Source organism: Chrysochloris asiatica, unplaced genomic scaffold (assembly GCF_000296735.1).
Source record: "Chrysochloris asiatica unplaced genomic scaffold, ChrAsi1.0 scaffold00280, whole genome shotgun sequence".
NCBI lineage: Eukaryota > Metazoa > Chordata > Mammalia > Afrosoricida > Chrysochloridae > Chrysochloris > Chrysochloris asiatica.
This window is the reverse complement of record NW_006408798.1, coordinates 2,512,512-2,529,858: the sequence shown is the minus strand read 5'-3', so window position 1 is coordinate 2,529,858 and position 17,347 is coordinate 2,512,512. Positions and strand designations below refer to the sequence as shown.

Below are 17,347 nucleotides of genomic sequence, written 5' to 3'. Positions count from 1 at the left end.
GATTCGTAACCACTACGGTACCTTTCGGTATTTCCCATTTTTGTGATTTGTCTGATCATGAAGTCCTAGCAAGGTAGCAGCATAGGATAAGCACTGGACTGCAAACCGCATGGTAGGAGGTTTGAGCTCACCAACTGCTCCATGGGAGAGAGATGAGGCTTTCTGTTCTGCAAAGATTAAAAAAGCTTCAGGAACCCTATACTGGATTGATATTAGTCAGAACCAAATTAGCGGCACTTAACAGCTACAACAACCCCTGTACCTATGAATATCATTTAGTTTAGAAATAGGTGTTTTTAATTTAACAATTTAACATGCTTAATGGTGTTAGGTGTCATCGAATAAGCTCCAACTCATAACTCCATGCATAACAGACAAAACATTGTCCAGTCCTGAGCCATCCTCACAATTGTTTTTTTTTTGAGCCCATTGTTGGCAGCCACTGTGTTAATCCATGTCATTGGGGATCTTCTGTTTCACTGACCCTCCAATTTACCAAACATAATGTCCTTCTTCAGGGACTGACGCTTGCTAACAACATGTCCAAAGTATCTTTACCAAACATAATGTCCTTCTTCAGGGACTGACGCTTGCTAACAACATGTCCAAGTACCATCCTTGTTTCTAAGGAGCATTCTAGCTGTACTCCTTCAAACACAGATTTGTTTGTTCTTTTGTCCATCCATGGTACTTTCATTATATTTTGCTAACACTGTAATTAAAAAATGCATTGATTCAACTTTCATATACATTTAGAGTGACTGAAAATACCATGGTTTGGGTCAGGTGCACCTTAATCCTTAAACTGACATCTTTGCTCTTTGCCACTTTAAAGAGGTCTTTTGCAGCAGGTTTGCTTAATGTAATATATTGTTTGATTTCTTCTGTTGTTTCCATAAGTGTTGATTGTAGATCCAAGTGAAATGAAGTCTTTGACAACTTCAAGCTTCTCTCCATTTATCATGATGTTATTTATTGGTCCAGTTGTGAGGAATTTTGCTTTCATTACATTGAGATGCAATCCATACTGAAGGCTGTTGTCTTTGATCTTCATCAGTAGGTATTTTAAGTCCTCTTTGCTTGCAGCAAGCAAGGTTGTATCATCTGCACATCACAGATGGTTGTATACTATTGTATGCCATGTTCTTCTTCATATAATCTAGCTTCTGAAACTATTTGCTCAGCATATAGATTCAATAAGTATGGTGAAAGATACAACTTTGACACACACATCTCTCCTGATTTTAAACCATCCAGTATCTTCTTGTTCTGTTTGAATGGCTGCCTCTTGCTCTATGTTCAATAAAGTGTTCTGAAATACCCATCCTTCTCAATGTTACCATAATTTGTCATGATCTACAGAGTCAAAAGCCTTTGCATAGTCAATAAAGCACAAGTAAGCATCTTTCTGATATTATCTGCTTTCAGCCAAGATCCATCTGATGTCAGCAGTGATATCCCTAGTTCCACATCCTCTTCTGAATTTGGCTTAAATTTCTGGCAGCTCCCTGTTGATAATACAGTTGATTGAGACCATTTTGATTTACTTCTGCATATATGTGCCCATTCCAAAGAAATTCACCTTTCTTTGGAATGGGCACAAATACGGATCTCTTTCAATCTGTTGTTCAGGTAGCTATCTTCCAAATTTCTTGTAAGTGCTGCATCCGTTTGTTGAAGCATTTCAATTTGCATTCCATTACTTCCTGGAGCCTTGGTTTCCAACAGTGCATTCAGTCCTGCTTGGATTCTTCCTTTAGTGCCATCATTTCTTGATCATATACTACTTCTTGAAATGGCTGAGCAGTGACCAATCCTTTTTAGCTTAGTTATCATGCATTCCTTCCATATTCTTTTGATGGAAGATACACAGTGGGTATGTGTTAATCCCTCTGACTCATGTCATATAAAAGGGAAGAACAGACAGGAAGACAAAGTGACACAGAGGGGAAACCACCATTAGAGGCCAAAGAACACCAAGAAATGTTTAGGTCTACCAGAAGGTGAATCTTCTCCAAGATTCTTCAGAGAGAGAAAATAGTATTGCATTTGGGTTTCTAGCTACCAGAACTGTGAGACAATAAATATCTGTTCTTTAAAGATACTTGACTTGTGTGAATGGTGTTTTGTTGTTGTTGTTATGGAATCCACAGGGCATGGAGACACCATCCTCTCTACATATTATAATTATAGCCCCAAATAGTCATTGTTTTTCTCTCAAGTCCTATTGTGTACTTGACCTGGCCCAGTTATTTAACATTTGCTCAGGTTCGCTCTTAAAATGAAACTCTCATTCCTCATGTTATTTAACTTAATAATTCATGTTTGTTTGTTGTTTTTTGTTTTAAAATCTCAACATGCAGGATTTTGGATTTACTTATTGTGGTACAGTGCATTGTTTAATATATCTCTTCTAGCCATAGTCTTTGTAATTCTCACCAAATTACTTTGTTCTGATGGGTCTGATTATATCAGGCTGTTGTGAGTGATTGGTTAACAGGATTAATTGTGATTCTAAAAACTTGGAAACCTATCAAAATCTAATCAACTTTGCCTTTCTACTGCATTTTAAATGGGGCTGTATGATAAGTACTTGACTGCAATGTCAGTTTGAACTACAAGGTCGGTGTTTCAAATCCACCAGCCACTCCTTGGATACCCTATACAGGGTTGCTATGAGTTGGAACAAATTCGATGACACTTAACAACAGCAACAACATCTTAGAAGTAGGTAGGAGTATGTTACTACTAACAAGAAAGAATGGACCAGAGGTGCAGGATGGCCTTTGGGTCCTGGGATCCCTGCATGTGAACCTTCCAACCCAGGAGACAGACTGACAACAGAAGAGTGGCAGAAGAAGAACCAAGAACCAGAGCATGAGACAGAGCAGTGGGCTTCCCAGCCTGGGGAGTGAGTAAAGCTGAACGCCTTCGGGTAGAAGGCAAGGCTTTCAAAGTAAAGTGCCTCTAGGGACTTAACTGGGTGGGGGTGATAGAGAAAAAGAGGGAGAGGGAGGGATGGAGAGAAAAAAAGGAATATTTAATATGTCTTAATATTTATTGGATGCTTGGTGTGGCACTGTAGGATCCGCACTGAACTGTGAACCACAAGGTTGGCAGTTCAAATCTACCAGCTGCAACTTAGAAACCCTATACAGGGTTGCTATGAGTTGGAACTGATTTGATGGCACTTAACAACAATAACAACAGTGTTTACTAATATGAGATTGATGTGCTTGTGGGCACAGCTGAGAGAGGCTCCTGACTGCAATAAATGTGCTCTGAGCATTTCAGATCCCGAATTGTTTATCTGTCATCTTCCCTAATAAACTCCATAATCAGTATTGTCTGTGAGCTCTGTGTGGCCATTGTAATGAAGTATGGAACCCAGCTGAGAGGAAGACAATGACTTGGGGAGGGACAATTGGTGTCAGAATTGACAAAGGAGGAAAGGGTGGAGGCATGTCTAACCTCAGTTTCATAAGAATTGGCCTTGGGCTGGTGCTGAGTTTGATTTGTCTCCTTCCCCCTTGTGAAGTCAGAGGAGGTCGGACAGTGCTGTCCACACCTTTTTACACTTATCCCTGTGCCCACAATCTTACACACAAATGTTCAACAGCTTTTGTTGCTTGATTGGAAACAAAGTTAGATAAATTAATGGATTCTTTGCCTTATGGACTTAGACTGTATTAATTTCAACCATACATATTTGCTGATATCCAATCGTTTCTGATAAACAAAAATGGCAATTGAGTATATGGTTCAACCTAATTAGTGTTTGTATCATAATTCTACATGGAACCAACCAGTAGCCTCTAGGCCTCTGACTTAATTTATCCTTGGCTTCTTAATGTACTCACATTTAATCAACTTTCATATAGAGAGTTCAAATACATAGCAAGTTCTCTTTCAGACTTTGCTGAATTAAGCCATAAGCGAAAACAAAATTTTAATTTTGACAGAACCATTTAAGAAAGTAACAACATTTCTCCACAAATTCAATCAACCAGAATTGAGAACTTGAAATTATAACAGAAAAATCTAAGTTCAATTTAGTCACTCAACAAATGTCTCAGGGCTCTTATCTGCTGGGCTTGAACCAAACAGTGAATATATGGTAACCCCTGGATTCTGATATGGAGTTGAGATATGGCAAAAATTTTTCACATTTGTTTTGATTTAAGTCTGTTCTATTGGACTCCTGTTGTGTCTGAGTTGATTTCTATTCATGGTGACTCTATAGTACAGAGTAGAACTGCCTCACAAGGTTTTCAAGATTATAACAGCTACAGAAGTAGACAGCCACCGCTTTCTCCCATAGAGCACCTGGCTGGTGGGCCAACCTTTTTGTTAGCTGCTGAGTACTTAGCAACAACAACAGCATCCCTGCTGGTGTAGTACTTAAGTGTCACCAAGTCAGTTCTGACTTATAGCCATGCTGTATAGGGTTTCTGAGGAGCAGCTAGTGAGTTCAAACCATTAACCTTGTAGTTCAAATCCACCTGGTGGTCTAGTGCTTATCCTACAGTGCCGCCAGGCTTGCCCCATGCAAAAATGTTAACCAAACGTCTCCAAGACGTGGTCATATCTAGCCTGTAGCACAGACATAGCCTGAGGTAATGAGAATGGATTCAGCAAACTGCACTCTGAAGTCAGATTAAATTCCTTCAGTTTCCCCAGTTGCAAAATGGGACTGATAAACAACATCATGTTAAACAGAGAAAACATGGAAATTGTCAAAGATTTCGTTCTACTTGTATCAACAATCAACATCCATGGAAGCAGCAATCAAGAAATCAAATGATATAGGGCATTGGGCAAATCTGCTGCAAAATACCTTTTTAAAATATTCAAAAATAAAGATGTTGCTTTGATTATTAAAGTGTGCTTGACCCAAACTATGGCCTTTCCAACCATCTCCTATGAGTGCAAAAGCTGGACAATGAAAAAGGAAGAATTGATGCATTTGAATTGTGATGTTGGCAAATAAGATTTGAATACACTGTGGATTGCCAGAGAATGAACAAATCGGTCTTAGAAGAAATACAAACAGAATGCTCCCAAGAAGCAAGGATACTGAGACTTTGGCTCACTTACTCTGGTCACTTCATCAGGAAAGACCAGTCACTAGAAAGATAGAGATTCAGGAAAAACAAGGGTAATCTTCAATGAGCTGGACTAACACACTAGTAGCAACAATAGACCTTGTGGTTAGAAGTCCAGTGCTTATCCTACAATGCCACAATAGGACAATAGATATTTGTTGATTGCATTCATACTAGGCCTGGTATGTTGTTGTTGTTGTTGTTGTTATGTGCTGTGGAGTTGATTCCGACCCATAGCGACCCTATATAGGGTTTCTGAGGCTGTAAATCTTGATGGGAGCAGAAAGCCTCAGCTTACTTCCATGGAACAGCTGGTAGTTTCGAACTGCTGACCTTAAGGTTCACAGCCCGATTCATAATCACTACGCTACCAGAGCTCCTTAGGCTTGGTATAGAGGATGTAATAATGAACAAAGTAGATCTAGTCCTACTTTCATGGAGCTCACAGGATAGAAGAGACAAATGTTAGCAATGAGGTAAATTTACAGTTGTAAGAAAGATTTTACTGTGATATTTATCAGAGTGTGAAAAAGGTACTGGGGAGCTTCTGGTGGAATGCAAATGTAACATCAGTGTAAGTTCTGTGTAATTTACTACCCATATCCCCTGCCACCTTATCAATACCTAACCTGCTTAGAATTTGTCTAACATGACACAACAGGATCCAGTGCCTGAGTGACAGATGTTGAAACAAATCAGAACTGACATTTCTTCTGGGGATCTCAGGCTTGGCGTTTGAAATCTTACTGACCTGCAGGGATTCCAGCTAGCTTCCAGAAAAGAGAGACATCAAGAGAAGGATGAGAGCTAGGGTCCAGAGACCTATGCTCCTTTTGTAAGGAAGCAATCTTGAGGAGAATCCTAATGGCCCAGACCCAGTCTTTGGGGAGATGCCAGCTTCACTCATGAGGATAGGTTACTATGTGGAGACCCAATAATAACAGTAACAGCAACAATGATGACACTGGCTACCATTTCTAGATCTTCCTGCTTTGCCATCATTAATCCATTTAATGCTCAAATTTATGAGGAAAGTACTACCAATGTCCTTATTTTAGATAAAGAGACAGACAAAAAGAGCTTAAATAATTTAGATCACCATGGTCATGCAGCTAGCGTGACATCGAGCTTAGCCTTCAACTTTGATAATCTAACTGATGAGTGATTATATTGCCTCCAGTCAAGCCATCGAGCTCTCGACTTGTGACGTAGTGTCCTTGGCACGAAGAGGCTGGACTTGGAGTTGCTGCAAGAGTGCTTTTCATCTGAGAAGTTCAAGGTTCATTGTAGAACTTCAGCCACACAGACTGTGCATCTTGCTGTCTAATTGTAAGTAATGGCTGCCATCAAGAAGAATCTGGTGATTGTGGGTGATGGAGCTTGTGGCAAGACCTGCTTGCTCACAGTCTTCAGCAAGGCTCAGTTCCCTGAGGTCTATGTGCCCACAGTGTTTGAGACCTATGTAGTAGTTATTGAAGTAGGTGGGAAGCAGGTAGAGTTGGCAGTGAGATACAGCTAGACAGGAAGATTATGACCTTTGTTTGAAGCCCCTCTCCTACCCTGACACTGATGTCATATCGATGTGTTTCTTCATCGACATCCCTGATAGTTTAGAAAACATCCCAAAGAAATGGACCCTGAAAGTCAAGCATTGCTGTCACAATGTGCCCATCATCCTCGGTGGGAACAAGAAGGATCTGCAGAATGATGAGCACACAAGGCTAGAGCTAGCCAAGAAGAAGCAAGAGTCAGTCAAACCCGATGAAGTCAGAGATAAGACAAATAGGATTGGTGCTTTTGGGTACCTGGAGTATTCAGAAAACACCAAGCCATGAGAGTGGATCTCCAAGCCAAATGCAGGAAGGAAACAAATCTGGGTGCCTTGTCTTGTGAAACTTCACTCCAAACACAGCCCTTATGCAGTTAATTTTGAAGAGTTGCTTATTAATCTTAGTGCATGATTACTGGTCTTTTTCATTTATCTATAATTTATCTTAGACTACAAATCAGAAGTCATCTTGCTCTCAGTATTTAGAAGCCAACCATGATTCTTAATGATGTCCAACCCTCTGGCCCACAAGGGCCCCTCAGACACTGCTCTAACAGCCTTCCTCTGCACTCCCACCTGACCCACCAGGTGCTAATTCAAGGAATTTTTAAACTTTTTGCTTCTTTCTAGAAAAGTTGGTAACTTTCATGAATTAGATTGCCACTACTTTATAACTAACATGTCCCACCTGTGATCTGTTAGCTGCAACATACTCTGTTAAGTCACCACTTCAGAATTTTCCTATAAGGGTGTTTTATTGGCACAGCTCTGAACTGGGCATCCTGCTTTCTGAAAATGTGCTCAGCCAGATAGACCCAAGTTCAGATAGCTGTGGAAAAGTTACAGTTCTGTGGTTTTATGTTGGTTACTTTATAGTTATTGTGTAATTGTTGTTGCTGGTAAGTGTTGTTGAGTCGGTTCTGACCCATAGCAACCCTGTATAGGGTTTCCAAGGAGCAGCTGATGAGCTTGAACTACCAACCTTGTAGTTCAAATGACTTTGCAGTCTGAAGAATTAGTCCACAGTGCCACACCAGGACGCTCTCTCTATACATATATATGGTGGCGGTGGTTATGTGCCATGGAGTCGGTTCCGACTCATAGTGGCCCTGTACAGAGTTTTCAAAATCTGTAAATCTTTATAGAAGCAGAAAACCTCATCTTTCTTCCATGGAAGAGCTGGTAGTTTCAAACTGCTGACCCTGAGGTTAGCAGCACAATTCATAACCACTGCGCTACCAGAGCTCCTTCTCTCTATATATACATACATGTTTGTGTATATATTTATGACTATACACACGGACCTCACCAGATGGAATACAAAGAAATCAAATTGACTACATCTGTGGAAAGAACCAAAACAGGTCAGGGGCAGACTATGGAATAGACCATCAACTGCTCATATGCAAGTTCAGGCTGAAGATAAAGAAAATTAAAACAAGTCCACAAGAGCCAAAATATGACCTTAAACATATCCTGCCTGGATTTAGAGATCATCCAAGTAACACACACAGAAGACTGAAGACATTGTAGGATGACATCAAGAATATCACACAGGAAAAAAGCTCAAAAGGATATAAAGAAGACAACAAAGAAGAAAAAGACCAAATGAGATGTCAGAAGAGACTCTGAAACTTGTTCTCCAGCATAGAGATTCTAAAACAAATGGAAGAAAAGTTTCAAAGAGCAGCTCGAAAAGACAAAATTCAAATATTACAATGAAATGTGTATATCAGAGGCCTGGAATTAGAAAACCCAAAGGGAAGAACATGCTCAGCATTTTGCAAGAAAGATCTGAAGAAAAAAAAATATAAGCCTTGACTTGTAATATTGAAGGATTCTATGGGCAAAACATTGAATGATGCAGAAAGCATCGAAAGAAGATGGAAGGAATATACAGGGTCACTATATCCCCCCCCAAAAATGGTTGATGTTTAACCATTTCAAGAGGTAGCATATGATCAAGAACCAATGACACTGAAGGAAGAAGTCCAAGGTGCACTGAAGGCACTGGTGGCGAACAAGATTCTGGAAGATGGAATACAAATGGAAATATTTCAACAAAGTGATGCAACACTGGAGACATTCAATCATCTATGCCAAGAAGTTTGGAAGACAACTATCTATCCAACTGACTGGAAGAGATCCATATTTGTGCCCATTCCAAAGAGAGGTAATGCAACGGAATGTGGAAATCATCAGAAAAAATCATTAATAAAACATGCAAGTAAAATCTTGCTAAAGAAAACACTAAAACAACTGCAACTATACATTGACAGAGAACTTCCTGAGGTCCAAGCCGGATTCAGAAGAGTACATAGAATGAGGGCTATCATTGCTGACATCAGATGGATCTTTGCTGAACGCAGAGACTATCAGAAAGATGTTTATGCTTTACTGATTATGCAAAGGCTTTCAGTTGTGTGGATCATGACAAGCTATGGACATTGTGGAACACTTAATTGTGCTCATGAGGAACCTGTACATAGACCATGAGGCAATTCGAACAAAACAAGGAAACACTGAATGGTTTAACATTATGAAATGTGTGTACTAGGGTTGTATTCTTTCATCATACTTATTCAATCTGTATGCTGAGCAAGAAGCTGTATTATATGAAGCATGCATAAATTTGGAGGAAGATTTATTAACCACTTGTGATGTGCAGATGATACAATGTTGCTTACTGAATGTAAAGAGGAGTTAAAATACTTGCCGATGAAAATCAAAGACCACAGCCTTCAGTATGGGTTGCACCTCAATGTAAAGAAAACAAAAATCCTGACTACTGGACCAATAAATACCATCAAGATAAATGGAGAACCTATTGAACTGTCAATGACTTCATTTTGCTTGGATCAACCATCAACTCTCATGGAAGCAACAGTCAAGAAATCAAACAAGTATTCCATTGTGCAAATCTGTTGCATAAGACCTCTTTAAAGTATTGAAGAGCAAAGATGTCAGTTGGATGAGGACTAAAGTGCGTCTGACCCACTGTAGTATTTTCAATAACCTCATCTGCATGTGAAAGTTTGACAATTAAGGACCATAGAAAAATTGATGCATATGAGTTATGGTGTTGGAGGAGAATATTTGAAGTACCATGGACTGCAAAAAGAACAAATAAATCTGTGTTGGAAGAAGTACAGCCAGAATGCTCCTTAGAAACCAGGATGCCCAGACATCATCTCTCATACTTCAGACATGTTGTCAGGAGGGACTAGTCCCTGGCGAAGGACAGCATACTTGGTAAAGTGGAGAGCCAGCAAAAAATGAGGCAGATTCCCAATGAGATGGATTGGCACAGTGGCAGCAGCAATGGAAGCACAGCAACAAATGTGACCCTGTGGCAGAACTGGACAGTGTTTTGTTTTGTTTTGCAAAATGTCACTATGAGTCAGTATTGACTGGTTGGTGCCTAACAACAACAACAGTCTGATATGTCAGGTATCCTAGATTCTGAGGTTTCAGAAATTTGGGAAATTTCAAAGCTATTTTGGGGTTGATGATGCAAAGCCTATTAAACATGCTTAGGAAATCTCATGTGTGTGTGTTTTAATCCAAGGTTTCTCAATCAAGGCATTGTTGACACTGTGGGTTGTATGAATCTGTTGTGCAGGGCTTTCTTGGACATTATAGGATACTTAGCAGCATCGTTGGCCTCTATTCCCTAAATGCCACTGTGATTCCCCTAGTTTTGTTAACCAAAAATATTCTGGGCACTGGCAAATGTCCCCTGATAGGCATAATTGTCCCTGAGAACCACTACTTTTTTTCCAAATCACTTGCTGCTCAGTGTTTCTGTGGTACAGGGTTCCTCCATATACATTTTGGGTAACAATGCTATAGCAAAAATCAACTGATGCTTTAAAACCCTATAGCTTTTATCCTATGTGCCCTGTTGGAGACATATTTTATATGGTAACATGTATAGACATGAATACATCTCTGTGGAACTGCAAGTCTCTTGTGTTTGTGTATCCTTCACTATGCCTAGCCCATGGCTATTTACCTAAGCGGATTCAGGTCACTGACTTAATGAGTAAGAGTTTTGAAAAGAGTTGAAATCACATTTAAGACAGAGGAGGAGTTAAGAAAGCTGCTGACTTTAGTGAAACCTAAAGATTAAGGAGCTCTGGTAGCATAGTGGTTACCAATCAGGCTGCGAGCCACAAGGTCAGCAGTTTGAAACTACCAGCTGTTCCACAGGAGAAAGATGAGGCTTTCTACTCCTGTAAAGATTTACAGCCTTGGAAACCCTGTACAGGGTCGCTATGAGTCGGAACCGACTCCACAGCATATAACAACAACAACAAAGCTAGAATTGGAATCCTGGTGTGGTGCTGCAGGAAAATGCACTGGACCACAAGGCCTGTTTGAAAGGCTGGGTGGATAGTTTAAACTCACCAGTTGCTCCTTGGAAACCCTGTATAGGGTCGCTATGAGTAGGAACCAACTCGACAGCACTTAACAACAACAACAAAAGCTAGAAATATATTCAATAGGACTGGGGAGAAGCCAGCAGAAAAGAAATGTGCACTGTACTTTCTGGTCATGGGCTCTGAGGGAAGGAGAGAGAACAGTAGGAAGCCCACTGTAAAGGCTGTTCCTAGGTGTGGCTCCTTTTTCTGGATCCAATACTGGATGCTGTAGAGAAACTCACATTCATGGTGAAGAGGGGGATCCAAGGCTACTACAGATGACCCTAATGGCTACCTCATTCTCAGCTGTTAAGAAGTGATGGTGAAGAGCCTATGCAGGTTGTTTCTAGGTCAGCAGGCCTGATTTGAAATTAGAACTCCTTACAAATTATGATGCCTTGGACAAATGGAAAGCTAAGCTGTGGTTGTCTTTCTTATAAAGTGGAGAATGATTACATTGTGCATGGGGTCACCGTGAGTCAGAGGCTGATTTGACTGCAGCTAAGTGGTCGTGAGGAGAGTTGAGGTTGTCATATCAAGCACTTAGCATATACCCCAGTATGCTATGGAAGATAGCAGCAATGCAGTGGCAGGAACTGCTAGGTTATGACATGAATCCAAAGTCCTGATGTGTCCTCTAGTTTAGGAGGTCTTAAGAGCGACCTGATGTCATACTGATTTCTAGGTCTTCTATCTGGGCTGCTACACAGACACACAATAGTGTCTCTCTGTATGATCACTTGAAATCCACTCTCCTAGGTATGTGTCTCTCTCATTTGGTGCTGAACAATGAACCACCCTAGCTTTGCCGACTCAGACATATGAGATTAAAGGCAGGCAGCCAGGGAGATGTGAAAGTTTGTTGATGATGAAAAAGGAATGGATTTGGGAATTGTGCACAGGGGTTTCAATTGTTCACTTCTGACATTTCTCCCATGGAGCAGCACAGCTGGCAAGATTTCCATTTGGAGATGTCATTGACAATTTCCCCATAACGGGGACACAACTGGCAATTTTCCTATAGAGTGAGGCAGATGGCAATTTTCCTTCAGAGATACACAGGCAACAGTTTTGCTTCTGGAGAGAAACAGCTCCCCAATTGAAATGCAGCCAATAATTTTTATGATACAGAAGATGCATCTAATAATTTTGCCCAATGAGAGAAACTGACAACAGTTTTCCCATGAAGAATTAGAACTCCTTCGGACTGACAATGATAACTTTTCCCCAGCTGAGGACAGTGAGAGAAGAAGTTTAAGATTTAAGTAGTGGAAATGCACTGGACTGCAAAGTTGGTGTGAGCCACAAGGTCAGTGGTTCAAGCTTACCAGTCGCTCCTTGGAAACCTTATACAGGGTCGCTATGGGTTGGAACTGACTTGAAGGCACTTAATAACAAAAAAACCCCCCAAAACCCAGAAAGGGTACTATAGTTTTATGGGCCTAAAGATACTATCTCCAAACATGGGCTAGAATATGAATGTTTTGATGATATGAAGGCTCAGACCCAGACTGATAATTCTGAATTGGGAAGTAATGAATCCCAGTCATTTAACATTTGCAACTTAGTTTTCAAATGTTATTGTTGTTAGCGACTATTGAGTTGGACCCAAACTTATGGCAACCTCATACACAACTGAACATTGCCCAGACTGGTTCCAGACCATGATCAGTTACTTATCAGAATATTGCGATCCATAGTGTTTTCAGTAGCTGGTTGTCAGAAGTAGGTTGCTAGGGCTTTTGTCTAGTCCATCTTAGTCTAAAAGCTCCATTGAATCTTGCTCAGCTTTATAGTAACATGCAAGTCTCTACTGGCAGATGGTGGTGGCTATGCAGATGAAGTACTCTGGCCTAGAATCAAATCCTGATCTCTCACATGGAAGACAAGAATTCTACCACTAGACCACCAACATTCTCCACCCTTCACTGATTTCACAAATAGTTGTTCCCCAGTGAATGCTGTAGCAATGCCATGCATGGATGGAGAGTGAGAAGTTAACAATCTCAAAGAGAATATATTGATCCCTAATTTTTATTTTCAGATGGAAAAGTCACCAAAACTTGAGAGACTAGAAATTACAAAACAATGGCTGATCAGGTAAAGATTCGTGGTAAGCAGAACCTTGAATGATCAAGAACTGATCCAAGGTCGGCATACCTTTTCTACAAAGGATCAGAAAGTAAGTATTTTAGGTTTTATGGGCTAGTTGATCTCTGTTCCAATAACTCAACTTTGTTTCAACTCTGCCATCGGTGAATGAGAACAGCAAGATCAGCATGTATTTCAATAAAGCTTTATGGACACTGACATTTGAATTTCATATAATTTTTATGTGTCATGAAATGGCACATATATGAAGTCCTGGTGTGGTGCTGTAGAATAGACACTGGACTGCTAACTGCAAGGTCAGTGATTCAAGCCTATCATCCTCTCCTCGGAAATCATATACAGGGTTGTAATGAATCAGAACTCACTCGACGGCACTTAGCAGCGACATAGATATTTAAATTATTTTCAACCATTTGAAAATGCAAAATACATTTTTTTGCTAGTGAATTACACAAGAACAGGTGATGGGCTGGATTTGACTTGCAGGCCATAGTTTACTGACCAGTGATGATGATGAGAACTACAAAGGGTGCACTTTGATATAAACAGGAGAATTATAGTCAGCACATGCTCATAGCAATATATACTTTTTTGAGGGGAACAGTGAACACCCTAAAGCTGTGTGGTACAGAAAACTCAGGGCAAGAAGAGGTGGTCAGAGTTTAGGAAAGTGTAAGTTGCCTACCTCAGCTATGCCTCTCTGGCTGGTGTTGGGAGTAGTTATTGTCCTTTGGGGTCCAACACACTCCAGTTAGTATGCTTACTCTATCCTTGTCCATTTATAGACAGATTGTCCTTTTCAATTATCTTGACCTAAGGCTCAACTTCATCATCTTCAAAATGCAAATATAATGCTTTGCACAGTAATAAGAATCCAATGAGATAAAAGCAGATAAAGCACGGAGCACAGTGACTACCAGGCACATGGTCAGTGACAACGAGAGAGACCCTCAATGAGATGAATTGTCACAGTAGCCCAAACAATGGCCTCAAACATATCAGTTATCACCACGATGGCACAGGACCGGGAAGTATTCTGTTCTGTTACACATAAGGTTGCCATGAGTCACAACTGACTTGACTGAAGTTAACAATGTGCATAGCTATAGGATTACACCCTCCTCATGAAGGGGCCTCAGCCAGAGCCTGTGATCCAGATGGGCGGAGTTAAAACCTGTACTTAGTATAGGGCTCACACATCAATCTTGGGGCAGAATTTAGGCTAATATTCACAGACAAGTTCATTAATTGCGGCGTTGTTTGTCCTCCTCTTGTGAGGAATAATCATGTATTAACTAAGCAGGGCTATTGTGTTTTTTGTTTTTTTTTTGAGAACTGCCTTCTGGGAAGATATTGATTGAAGGAGGTCTGTGACACGTCCTCTCCAGCAGCAGCAGTGAAGGAGGCGGCTGCAATCCAGACAAGATGATGAGCTAGCAGTGGGTGTCTCAACTTGAGCCTAATTATGAAATCTGGTAAGAGTGAGTCCTGGTTTTACAGCACACATATTTGGTCTTTCACTCTGTTATACTCCTCTCTCTGTAGGGCTAGCTAAGGGATCTGGGAGCCTCATCCTCAGACTGCAGGGCTACACATTTCCATAGCCAGTGGGCTCTGGGAGTATGGCATGGTGTCAGCAGGCCCTTAGTCTACTGTGCACATCCCAGATCTGAGATTTCTTGTCTACCTACTTCCACTCTTCTCTCCTACTGAGACAGATAGCTCATGTGCCCTTGCTCTCTAATAATTTCCTTCCAACAGGAAGCTTTGTAGCAGCTGCTCCCCAAAGTCCAAGCTCCCTGGGGAGCCTCTGCCCAGGTGGAAGAGACCGTGAGAGGCCTTTATTAGGGGTGATTGCTGGAAGCTGGTTGTCATGGCACCGCTGACAGGCCAGGGCTGCACTCCCAAGATGTCCCTGTTTTCCAGGCTGTATACATAATCACTGCAATGAGAGGCATGAAGCAGGAAGGGAGAGGCGAGCGGCTCCCTGCTGACAGCAATCCCCCTGCTGAGCAAGGTGAGGGGTTCCAGCTGAGAAGGAGGGTGCATCTGTACAGGGCCAAGTGCTGCATGGAGGCGGGGACGTCACTGCTTTATTTTCTCTTGGCTAAATGCTATGCCTTAGGAGTCCTAGCACTGTTTTCAATAGGAAACAATGCTATTAGTTCAATGCTATTAGTTGACGACCCTCGATGAGATGGAATGACACAGTGGCTGTAACAATGGGATCAAACACAGCAATTGTAAGAATGGTGAAGGACCAGGCTGTGCTTCATTCTGTTACACACAGGGTTGCTATGAGTTGAACTGGACTCTATGGTACCTAAAACAGCTACCATAGATTCTACTAGTGAAATGCCCATGCTGCTTCATGCTTTCCCCAGTCCATTTATGGCTTATCTGGCCACCTTTCCCTCAGGTCTGCTGAGTCAAAGACAGGAGATGCTCACAGGTATTATCTATCAACAACATTTCAGCCAAGGTTTAAGTCTCAGTTTCATCTCTGGTTAGAACTTCAAATGGGTATAAGTAACTTGCTATTTTGAATTCTTGTTTTCTCATATTTGACTCTGAGCTCATGGACAGCTGTGCCAAAATTATTGTTGCTGTTGTTGTCTGCTGTCAAGTTACATTTTTCAACTCACTGTGACCCCAAGGAATAGAGGAGAACTGCCCAATAGTGTTTTCTTGGCTGTGATCTTTAAAGCTGGCGGTCACTAGGCCTGTCTTCTGCTGAGCCATCGGGTGGGTTTGAACTGCAAGCTTTTGGTTAGCTGATGAATGCTTAACCATTTTGCCACCAGGGCTTCTTAATAATGATAAGTACCAAGTGCATAGGAGCCTTGGTGGCACAATGATTTAATGACGTAAGGTCAGTGGTTGCAACCCACCCAGTGGCTTCATATGAGAAAAGATGCCATAGGACAAGAACTGGACCACAAGGTTGATTTGAACCACAAGGTCAGTGGTTCAAACTCACCAGCTTCTCCTTAGAAACCCTATACAGGGTCCTTGGGAGTTGAACCCAACTCAACATTTAACAACAAGAGCATCTGGTCCAGTAAAGGTTACAGCCTAGGAAACCCTAGAGGGCAATTCTACTCTGTCCTATAGTGTTGCTGAGTTGGAATCAACTTGATGGCAGAGAACAGCCCCCAAGTGCTTACAGAGGGCCAGGTATTATTATCTCATTGAATCAGCACAACAATCTAATGATTCAGGCATCATTCTTGTCTCTGTTTCATAGAGGTGTACACTTTGGTTCAAGATTTTTCCAAGTTATCTGCACTTGAGTTTGTCTATTCCCAGAACCTACACTCCTGATCCCTATGGAATACGTGTATTCTCTCAAAGCCAAGTCCAAAATATAAGAGCCTCAGAAATACCTATAATTGGTATTTAATATTTACCTTCCTTAACCTCAACAGGGGAGCGCAGTGACTCCCTAGGATTAGCACTGGACTACAAACCACACCACATGGCTGGAAATTCAAGCCCACCAACAGCTCCTCAGGAGAAAGAGGAGGCTTTCTCATCCAAAAAAGCTTTCCAGTCTCAACGGAATCTACTCAATGGCACTTGTCAATAATAACAACCTCAAGAGTGTTGCAAACTTCCTATCTGAAAGCCATTAGGTGGCTTTCAAAAGTTGCTCACAGTTGTTCAGTACAATTTTAAATTCCTCAAAGGGTGAAATCCTTTTTATCACTCCAGGCCCTGCCCAGTTATCCCCTCTACCCCATTATATCTTTTCTGGATAGGTAAGTTGGAAACCATAATTTTCTTCTCTGAAATTCTGAAGCAGGGGTTACGAGATCTGGTCAGGATACAGAAATCAGTGTGTAGAACATCATAAAATACTGTGATATCATAAATGTAACTCATTAAATATAACTTGATATTCAAAGAACAAACAAGATGGCGGATCCGGTGGACATGTAGCAGAGAGCTCCGCCAACAACAACACAGAATACCCGAGTCTTTTGTAAACATAGTTGTTTCATTCATTGATTCAAGCAGGCTCAGGGGATGGTTCCAGAACTCTGAACCCACATATAAAGGAATACTTAGAAGTTTGGAAGGCTCACAGCTGGGGGAATTTGTGGCAGAAGCAAGAAATCTATTGCTTTCTAGTCCGGGACGCTCGGCTGCTCCAG

The 17,347-nt window shown here is 41.2% G+C and overlaps 1 protein-coding gene and 1 pseudogene across 4 annotated transcripts in view; one reads left to right on the top strand and one right to left on the bottom strand.

Moving 5' to 3' along the window:
• PPP2R2B (protein phosphatase 2, regulatory subunit B, beta) overlaps positions 1 to 17,347 on the bottom strand; it is a 701,789-nt gene that overhangs the window by 17,883 nt on the left and 666,559 nt on the right. The gene's annotated exons all lie outside the window — the stretch shown is intronic.
• On the top strand, positions 6,442 to 6,940 carry LOC102825065 (annotated as a pseudogene).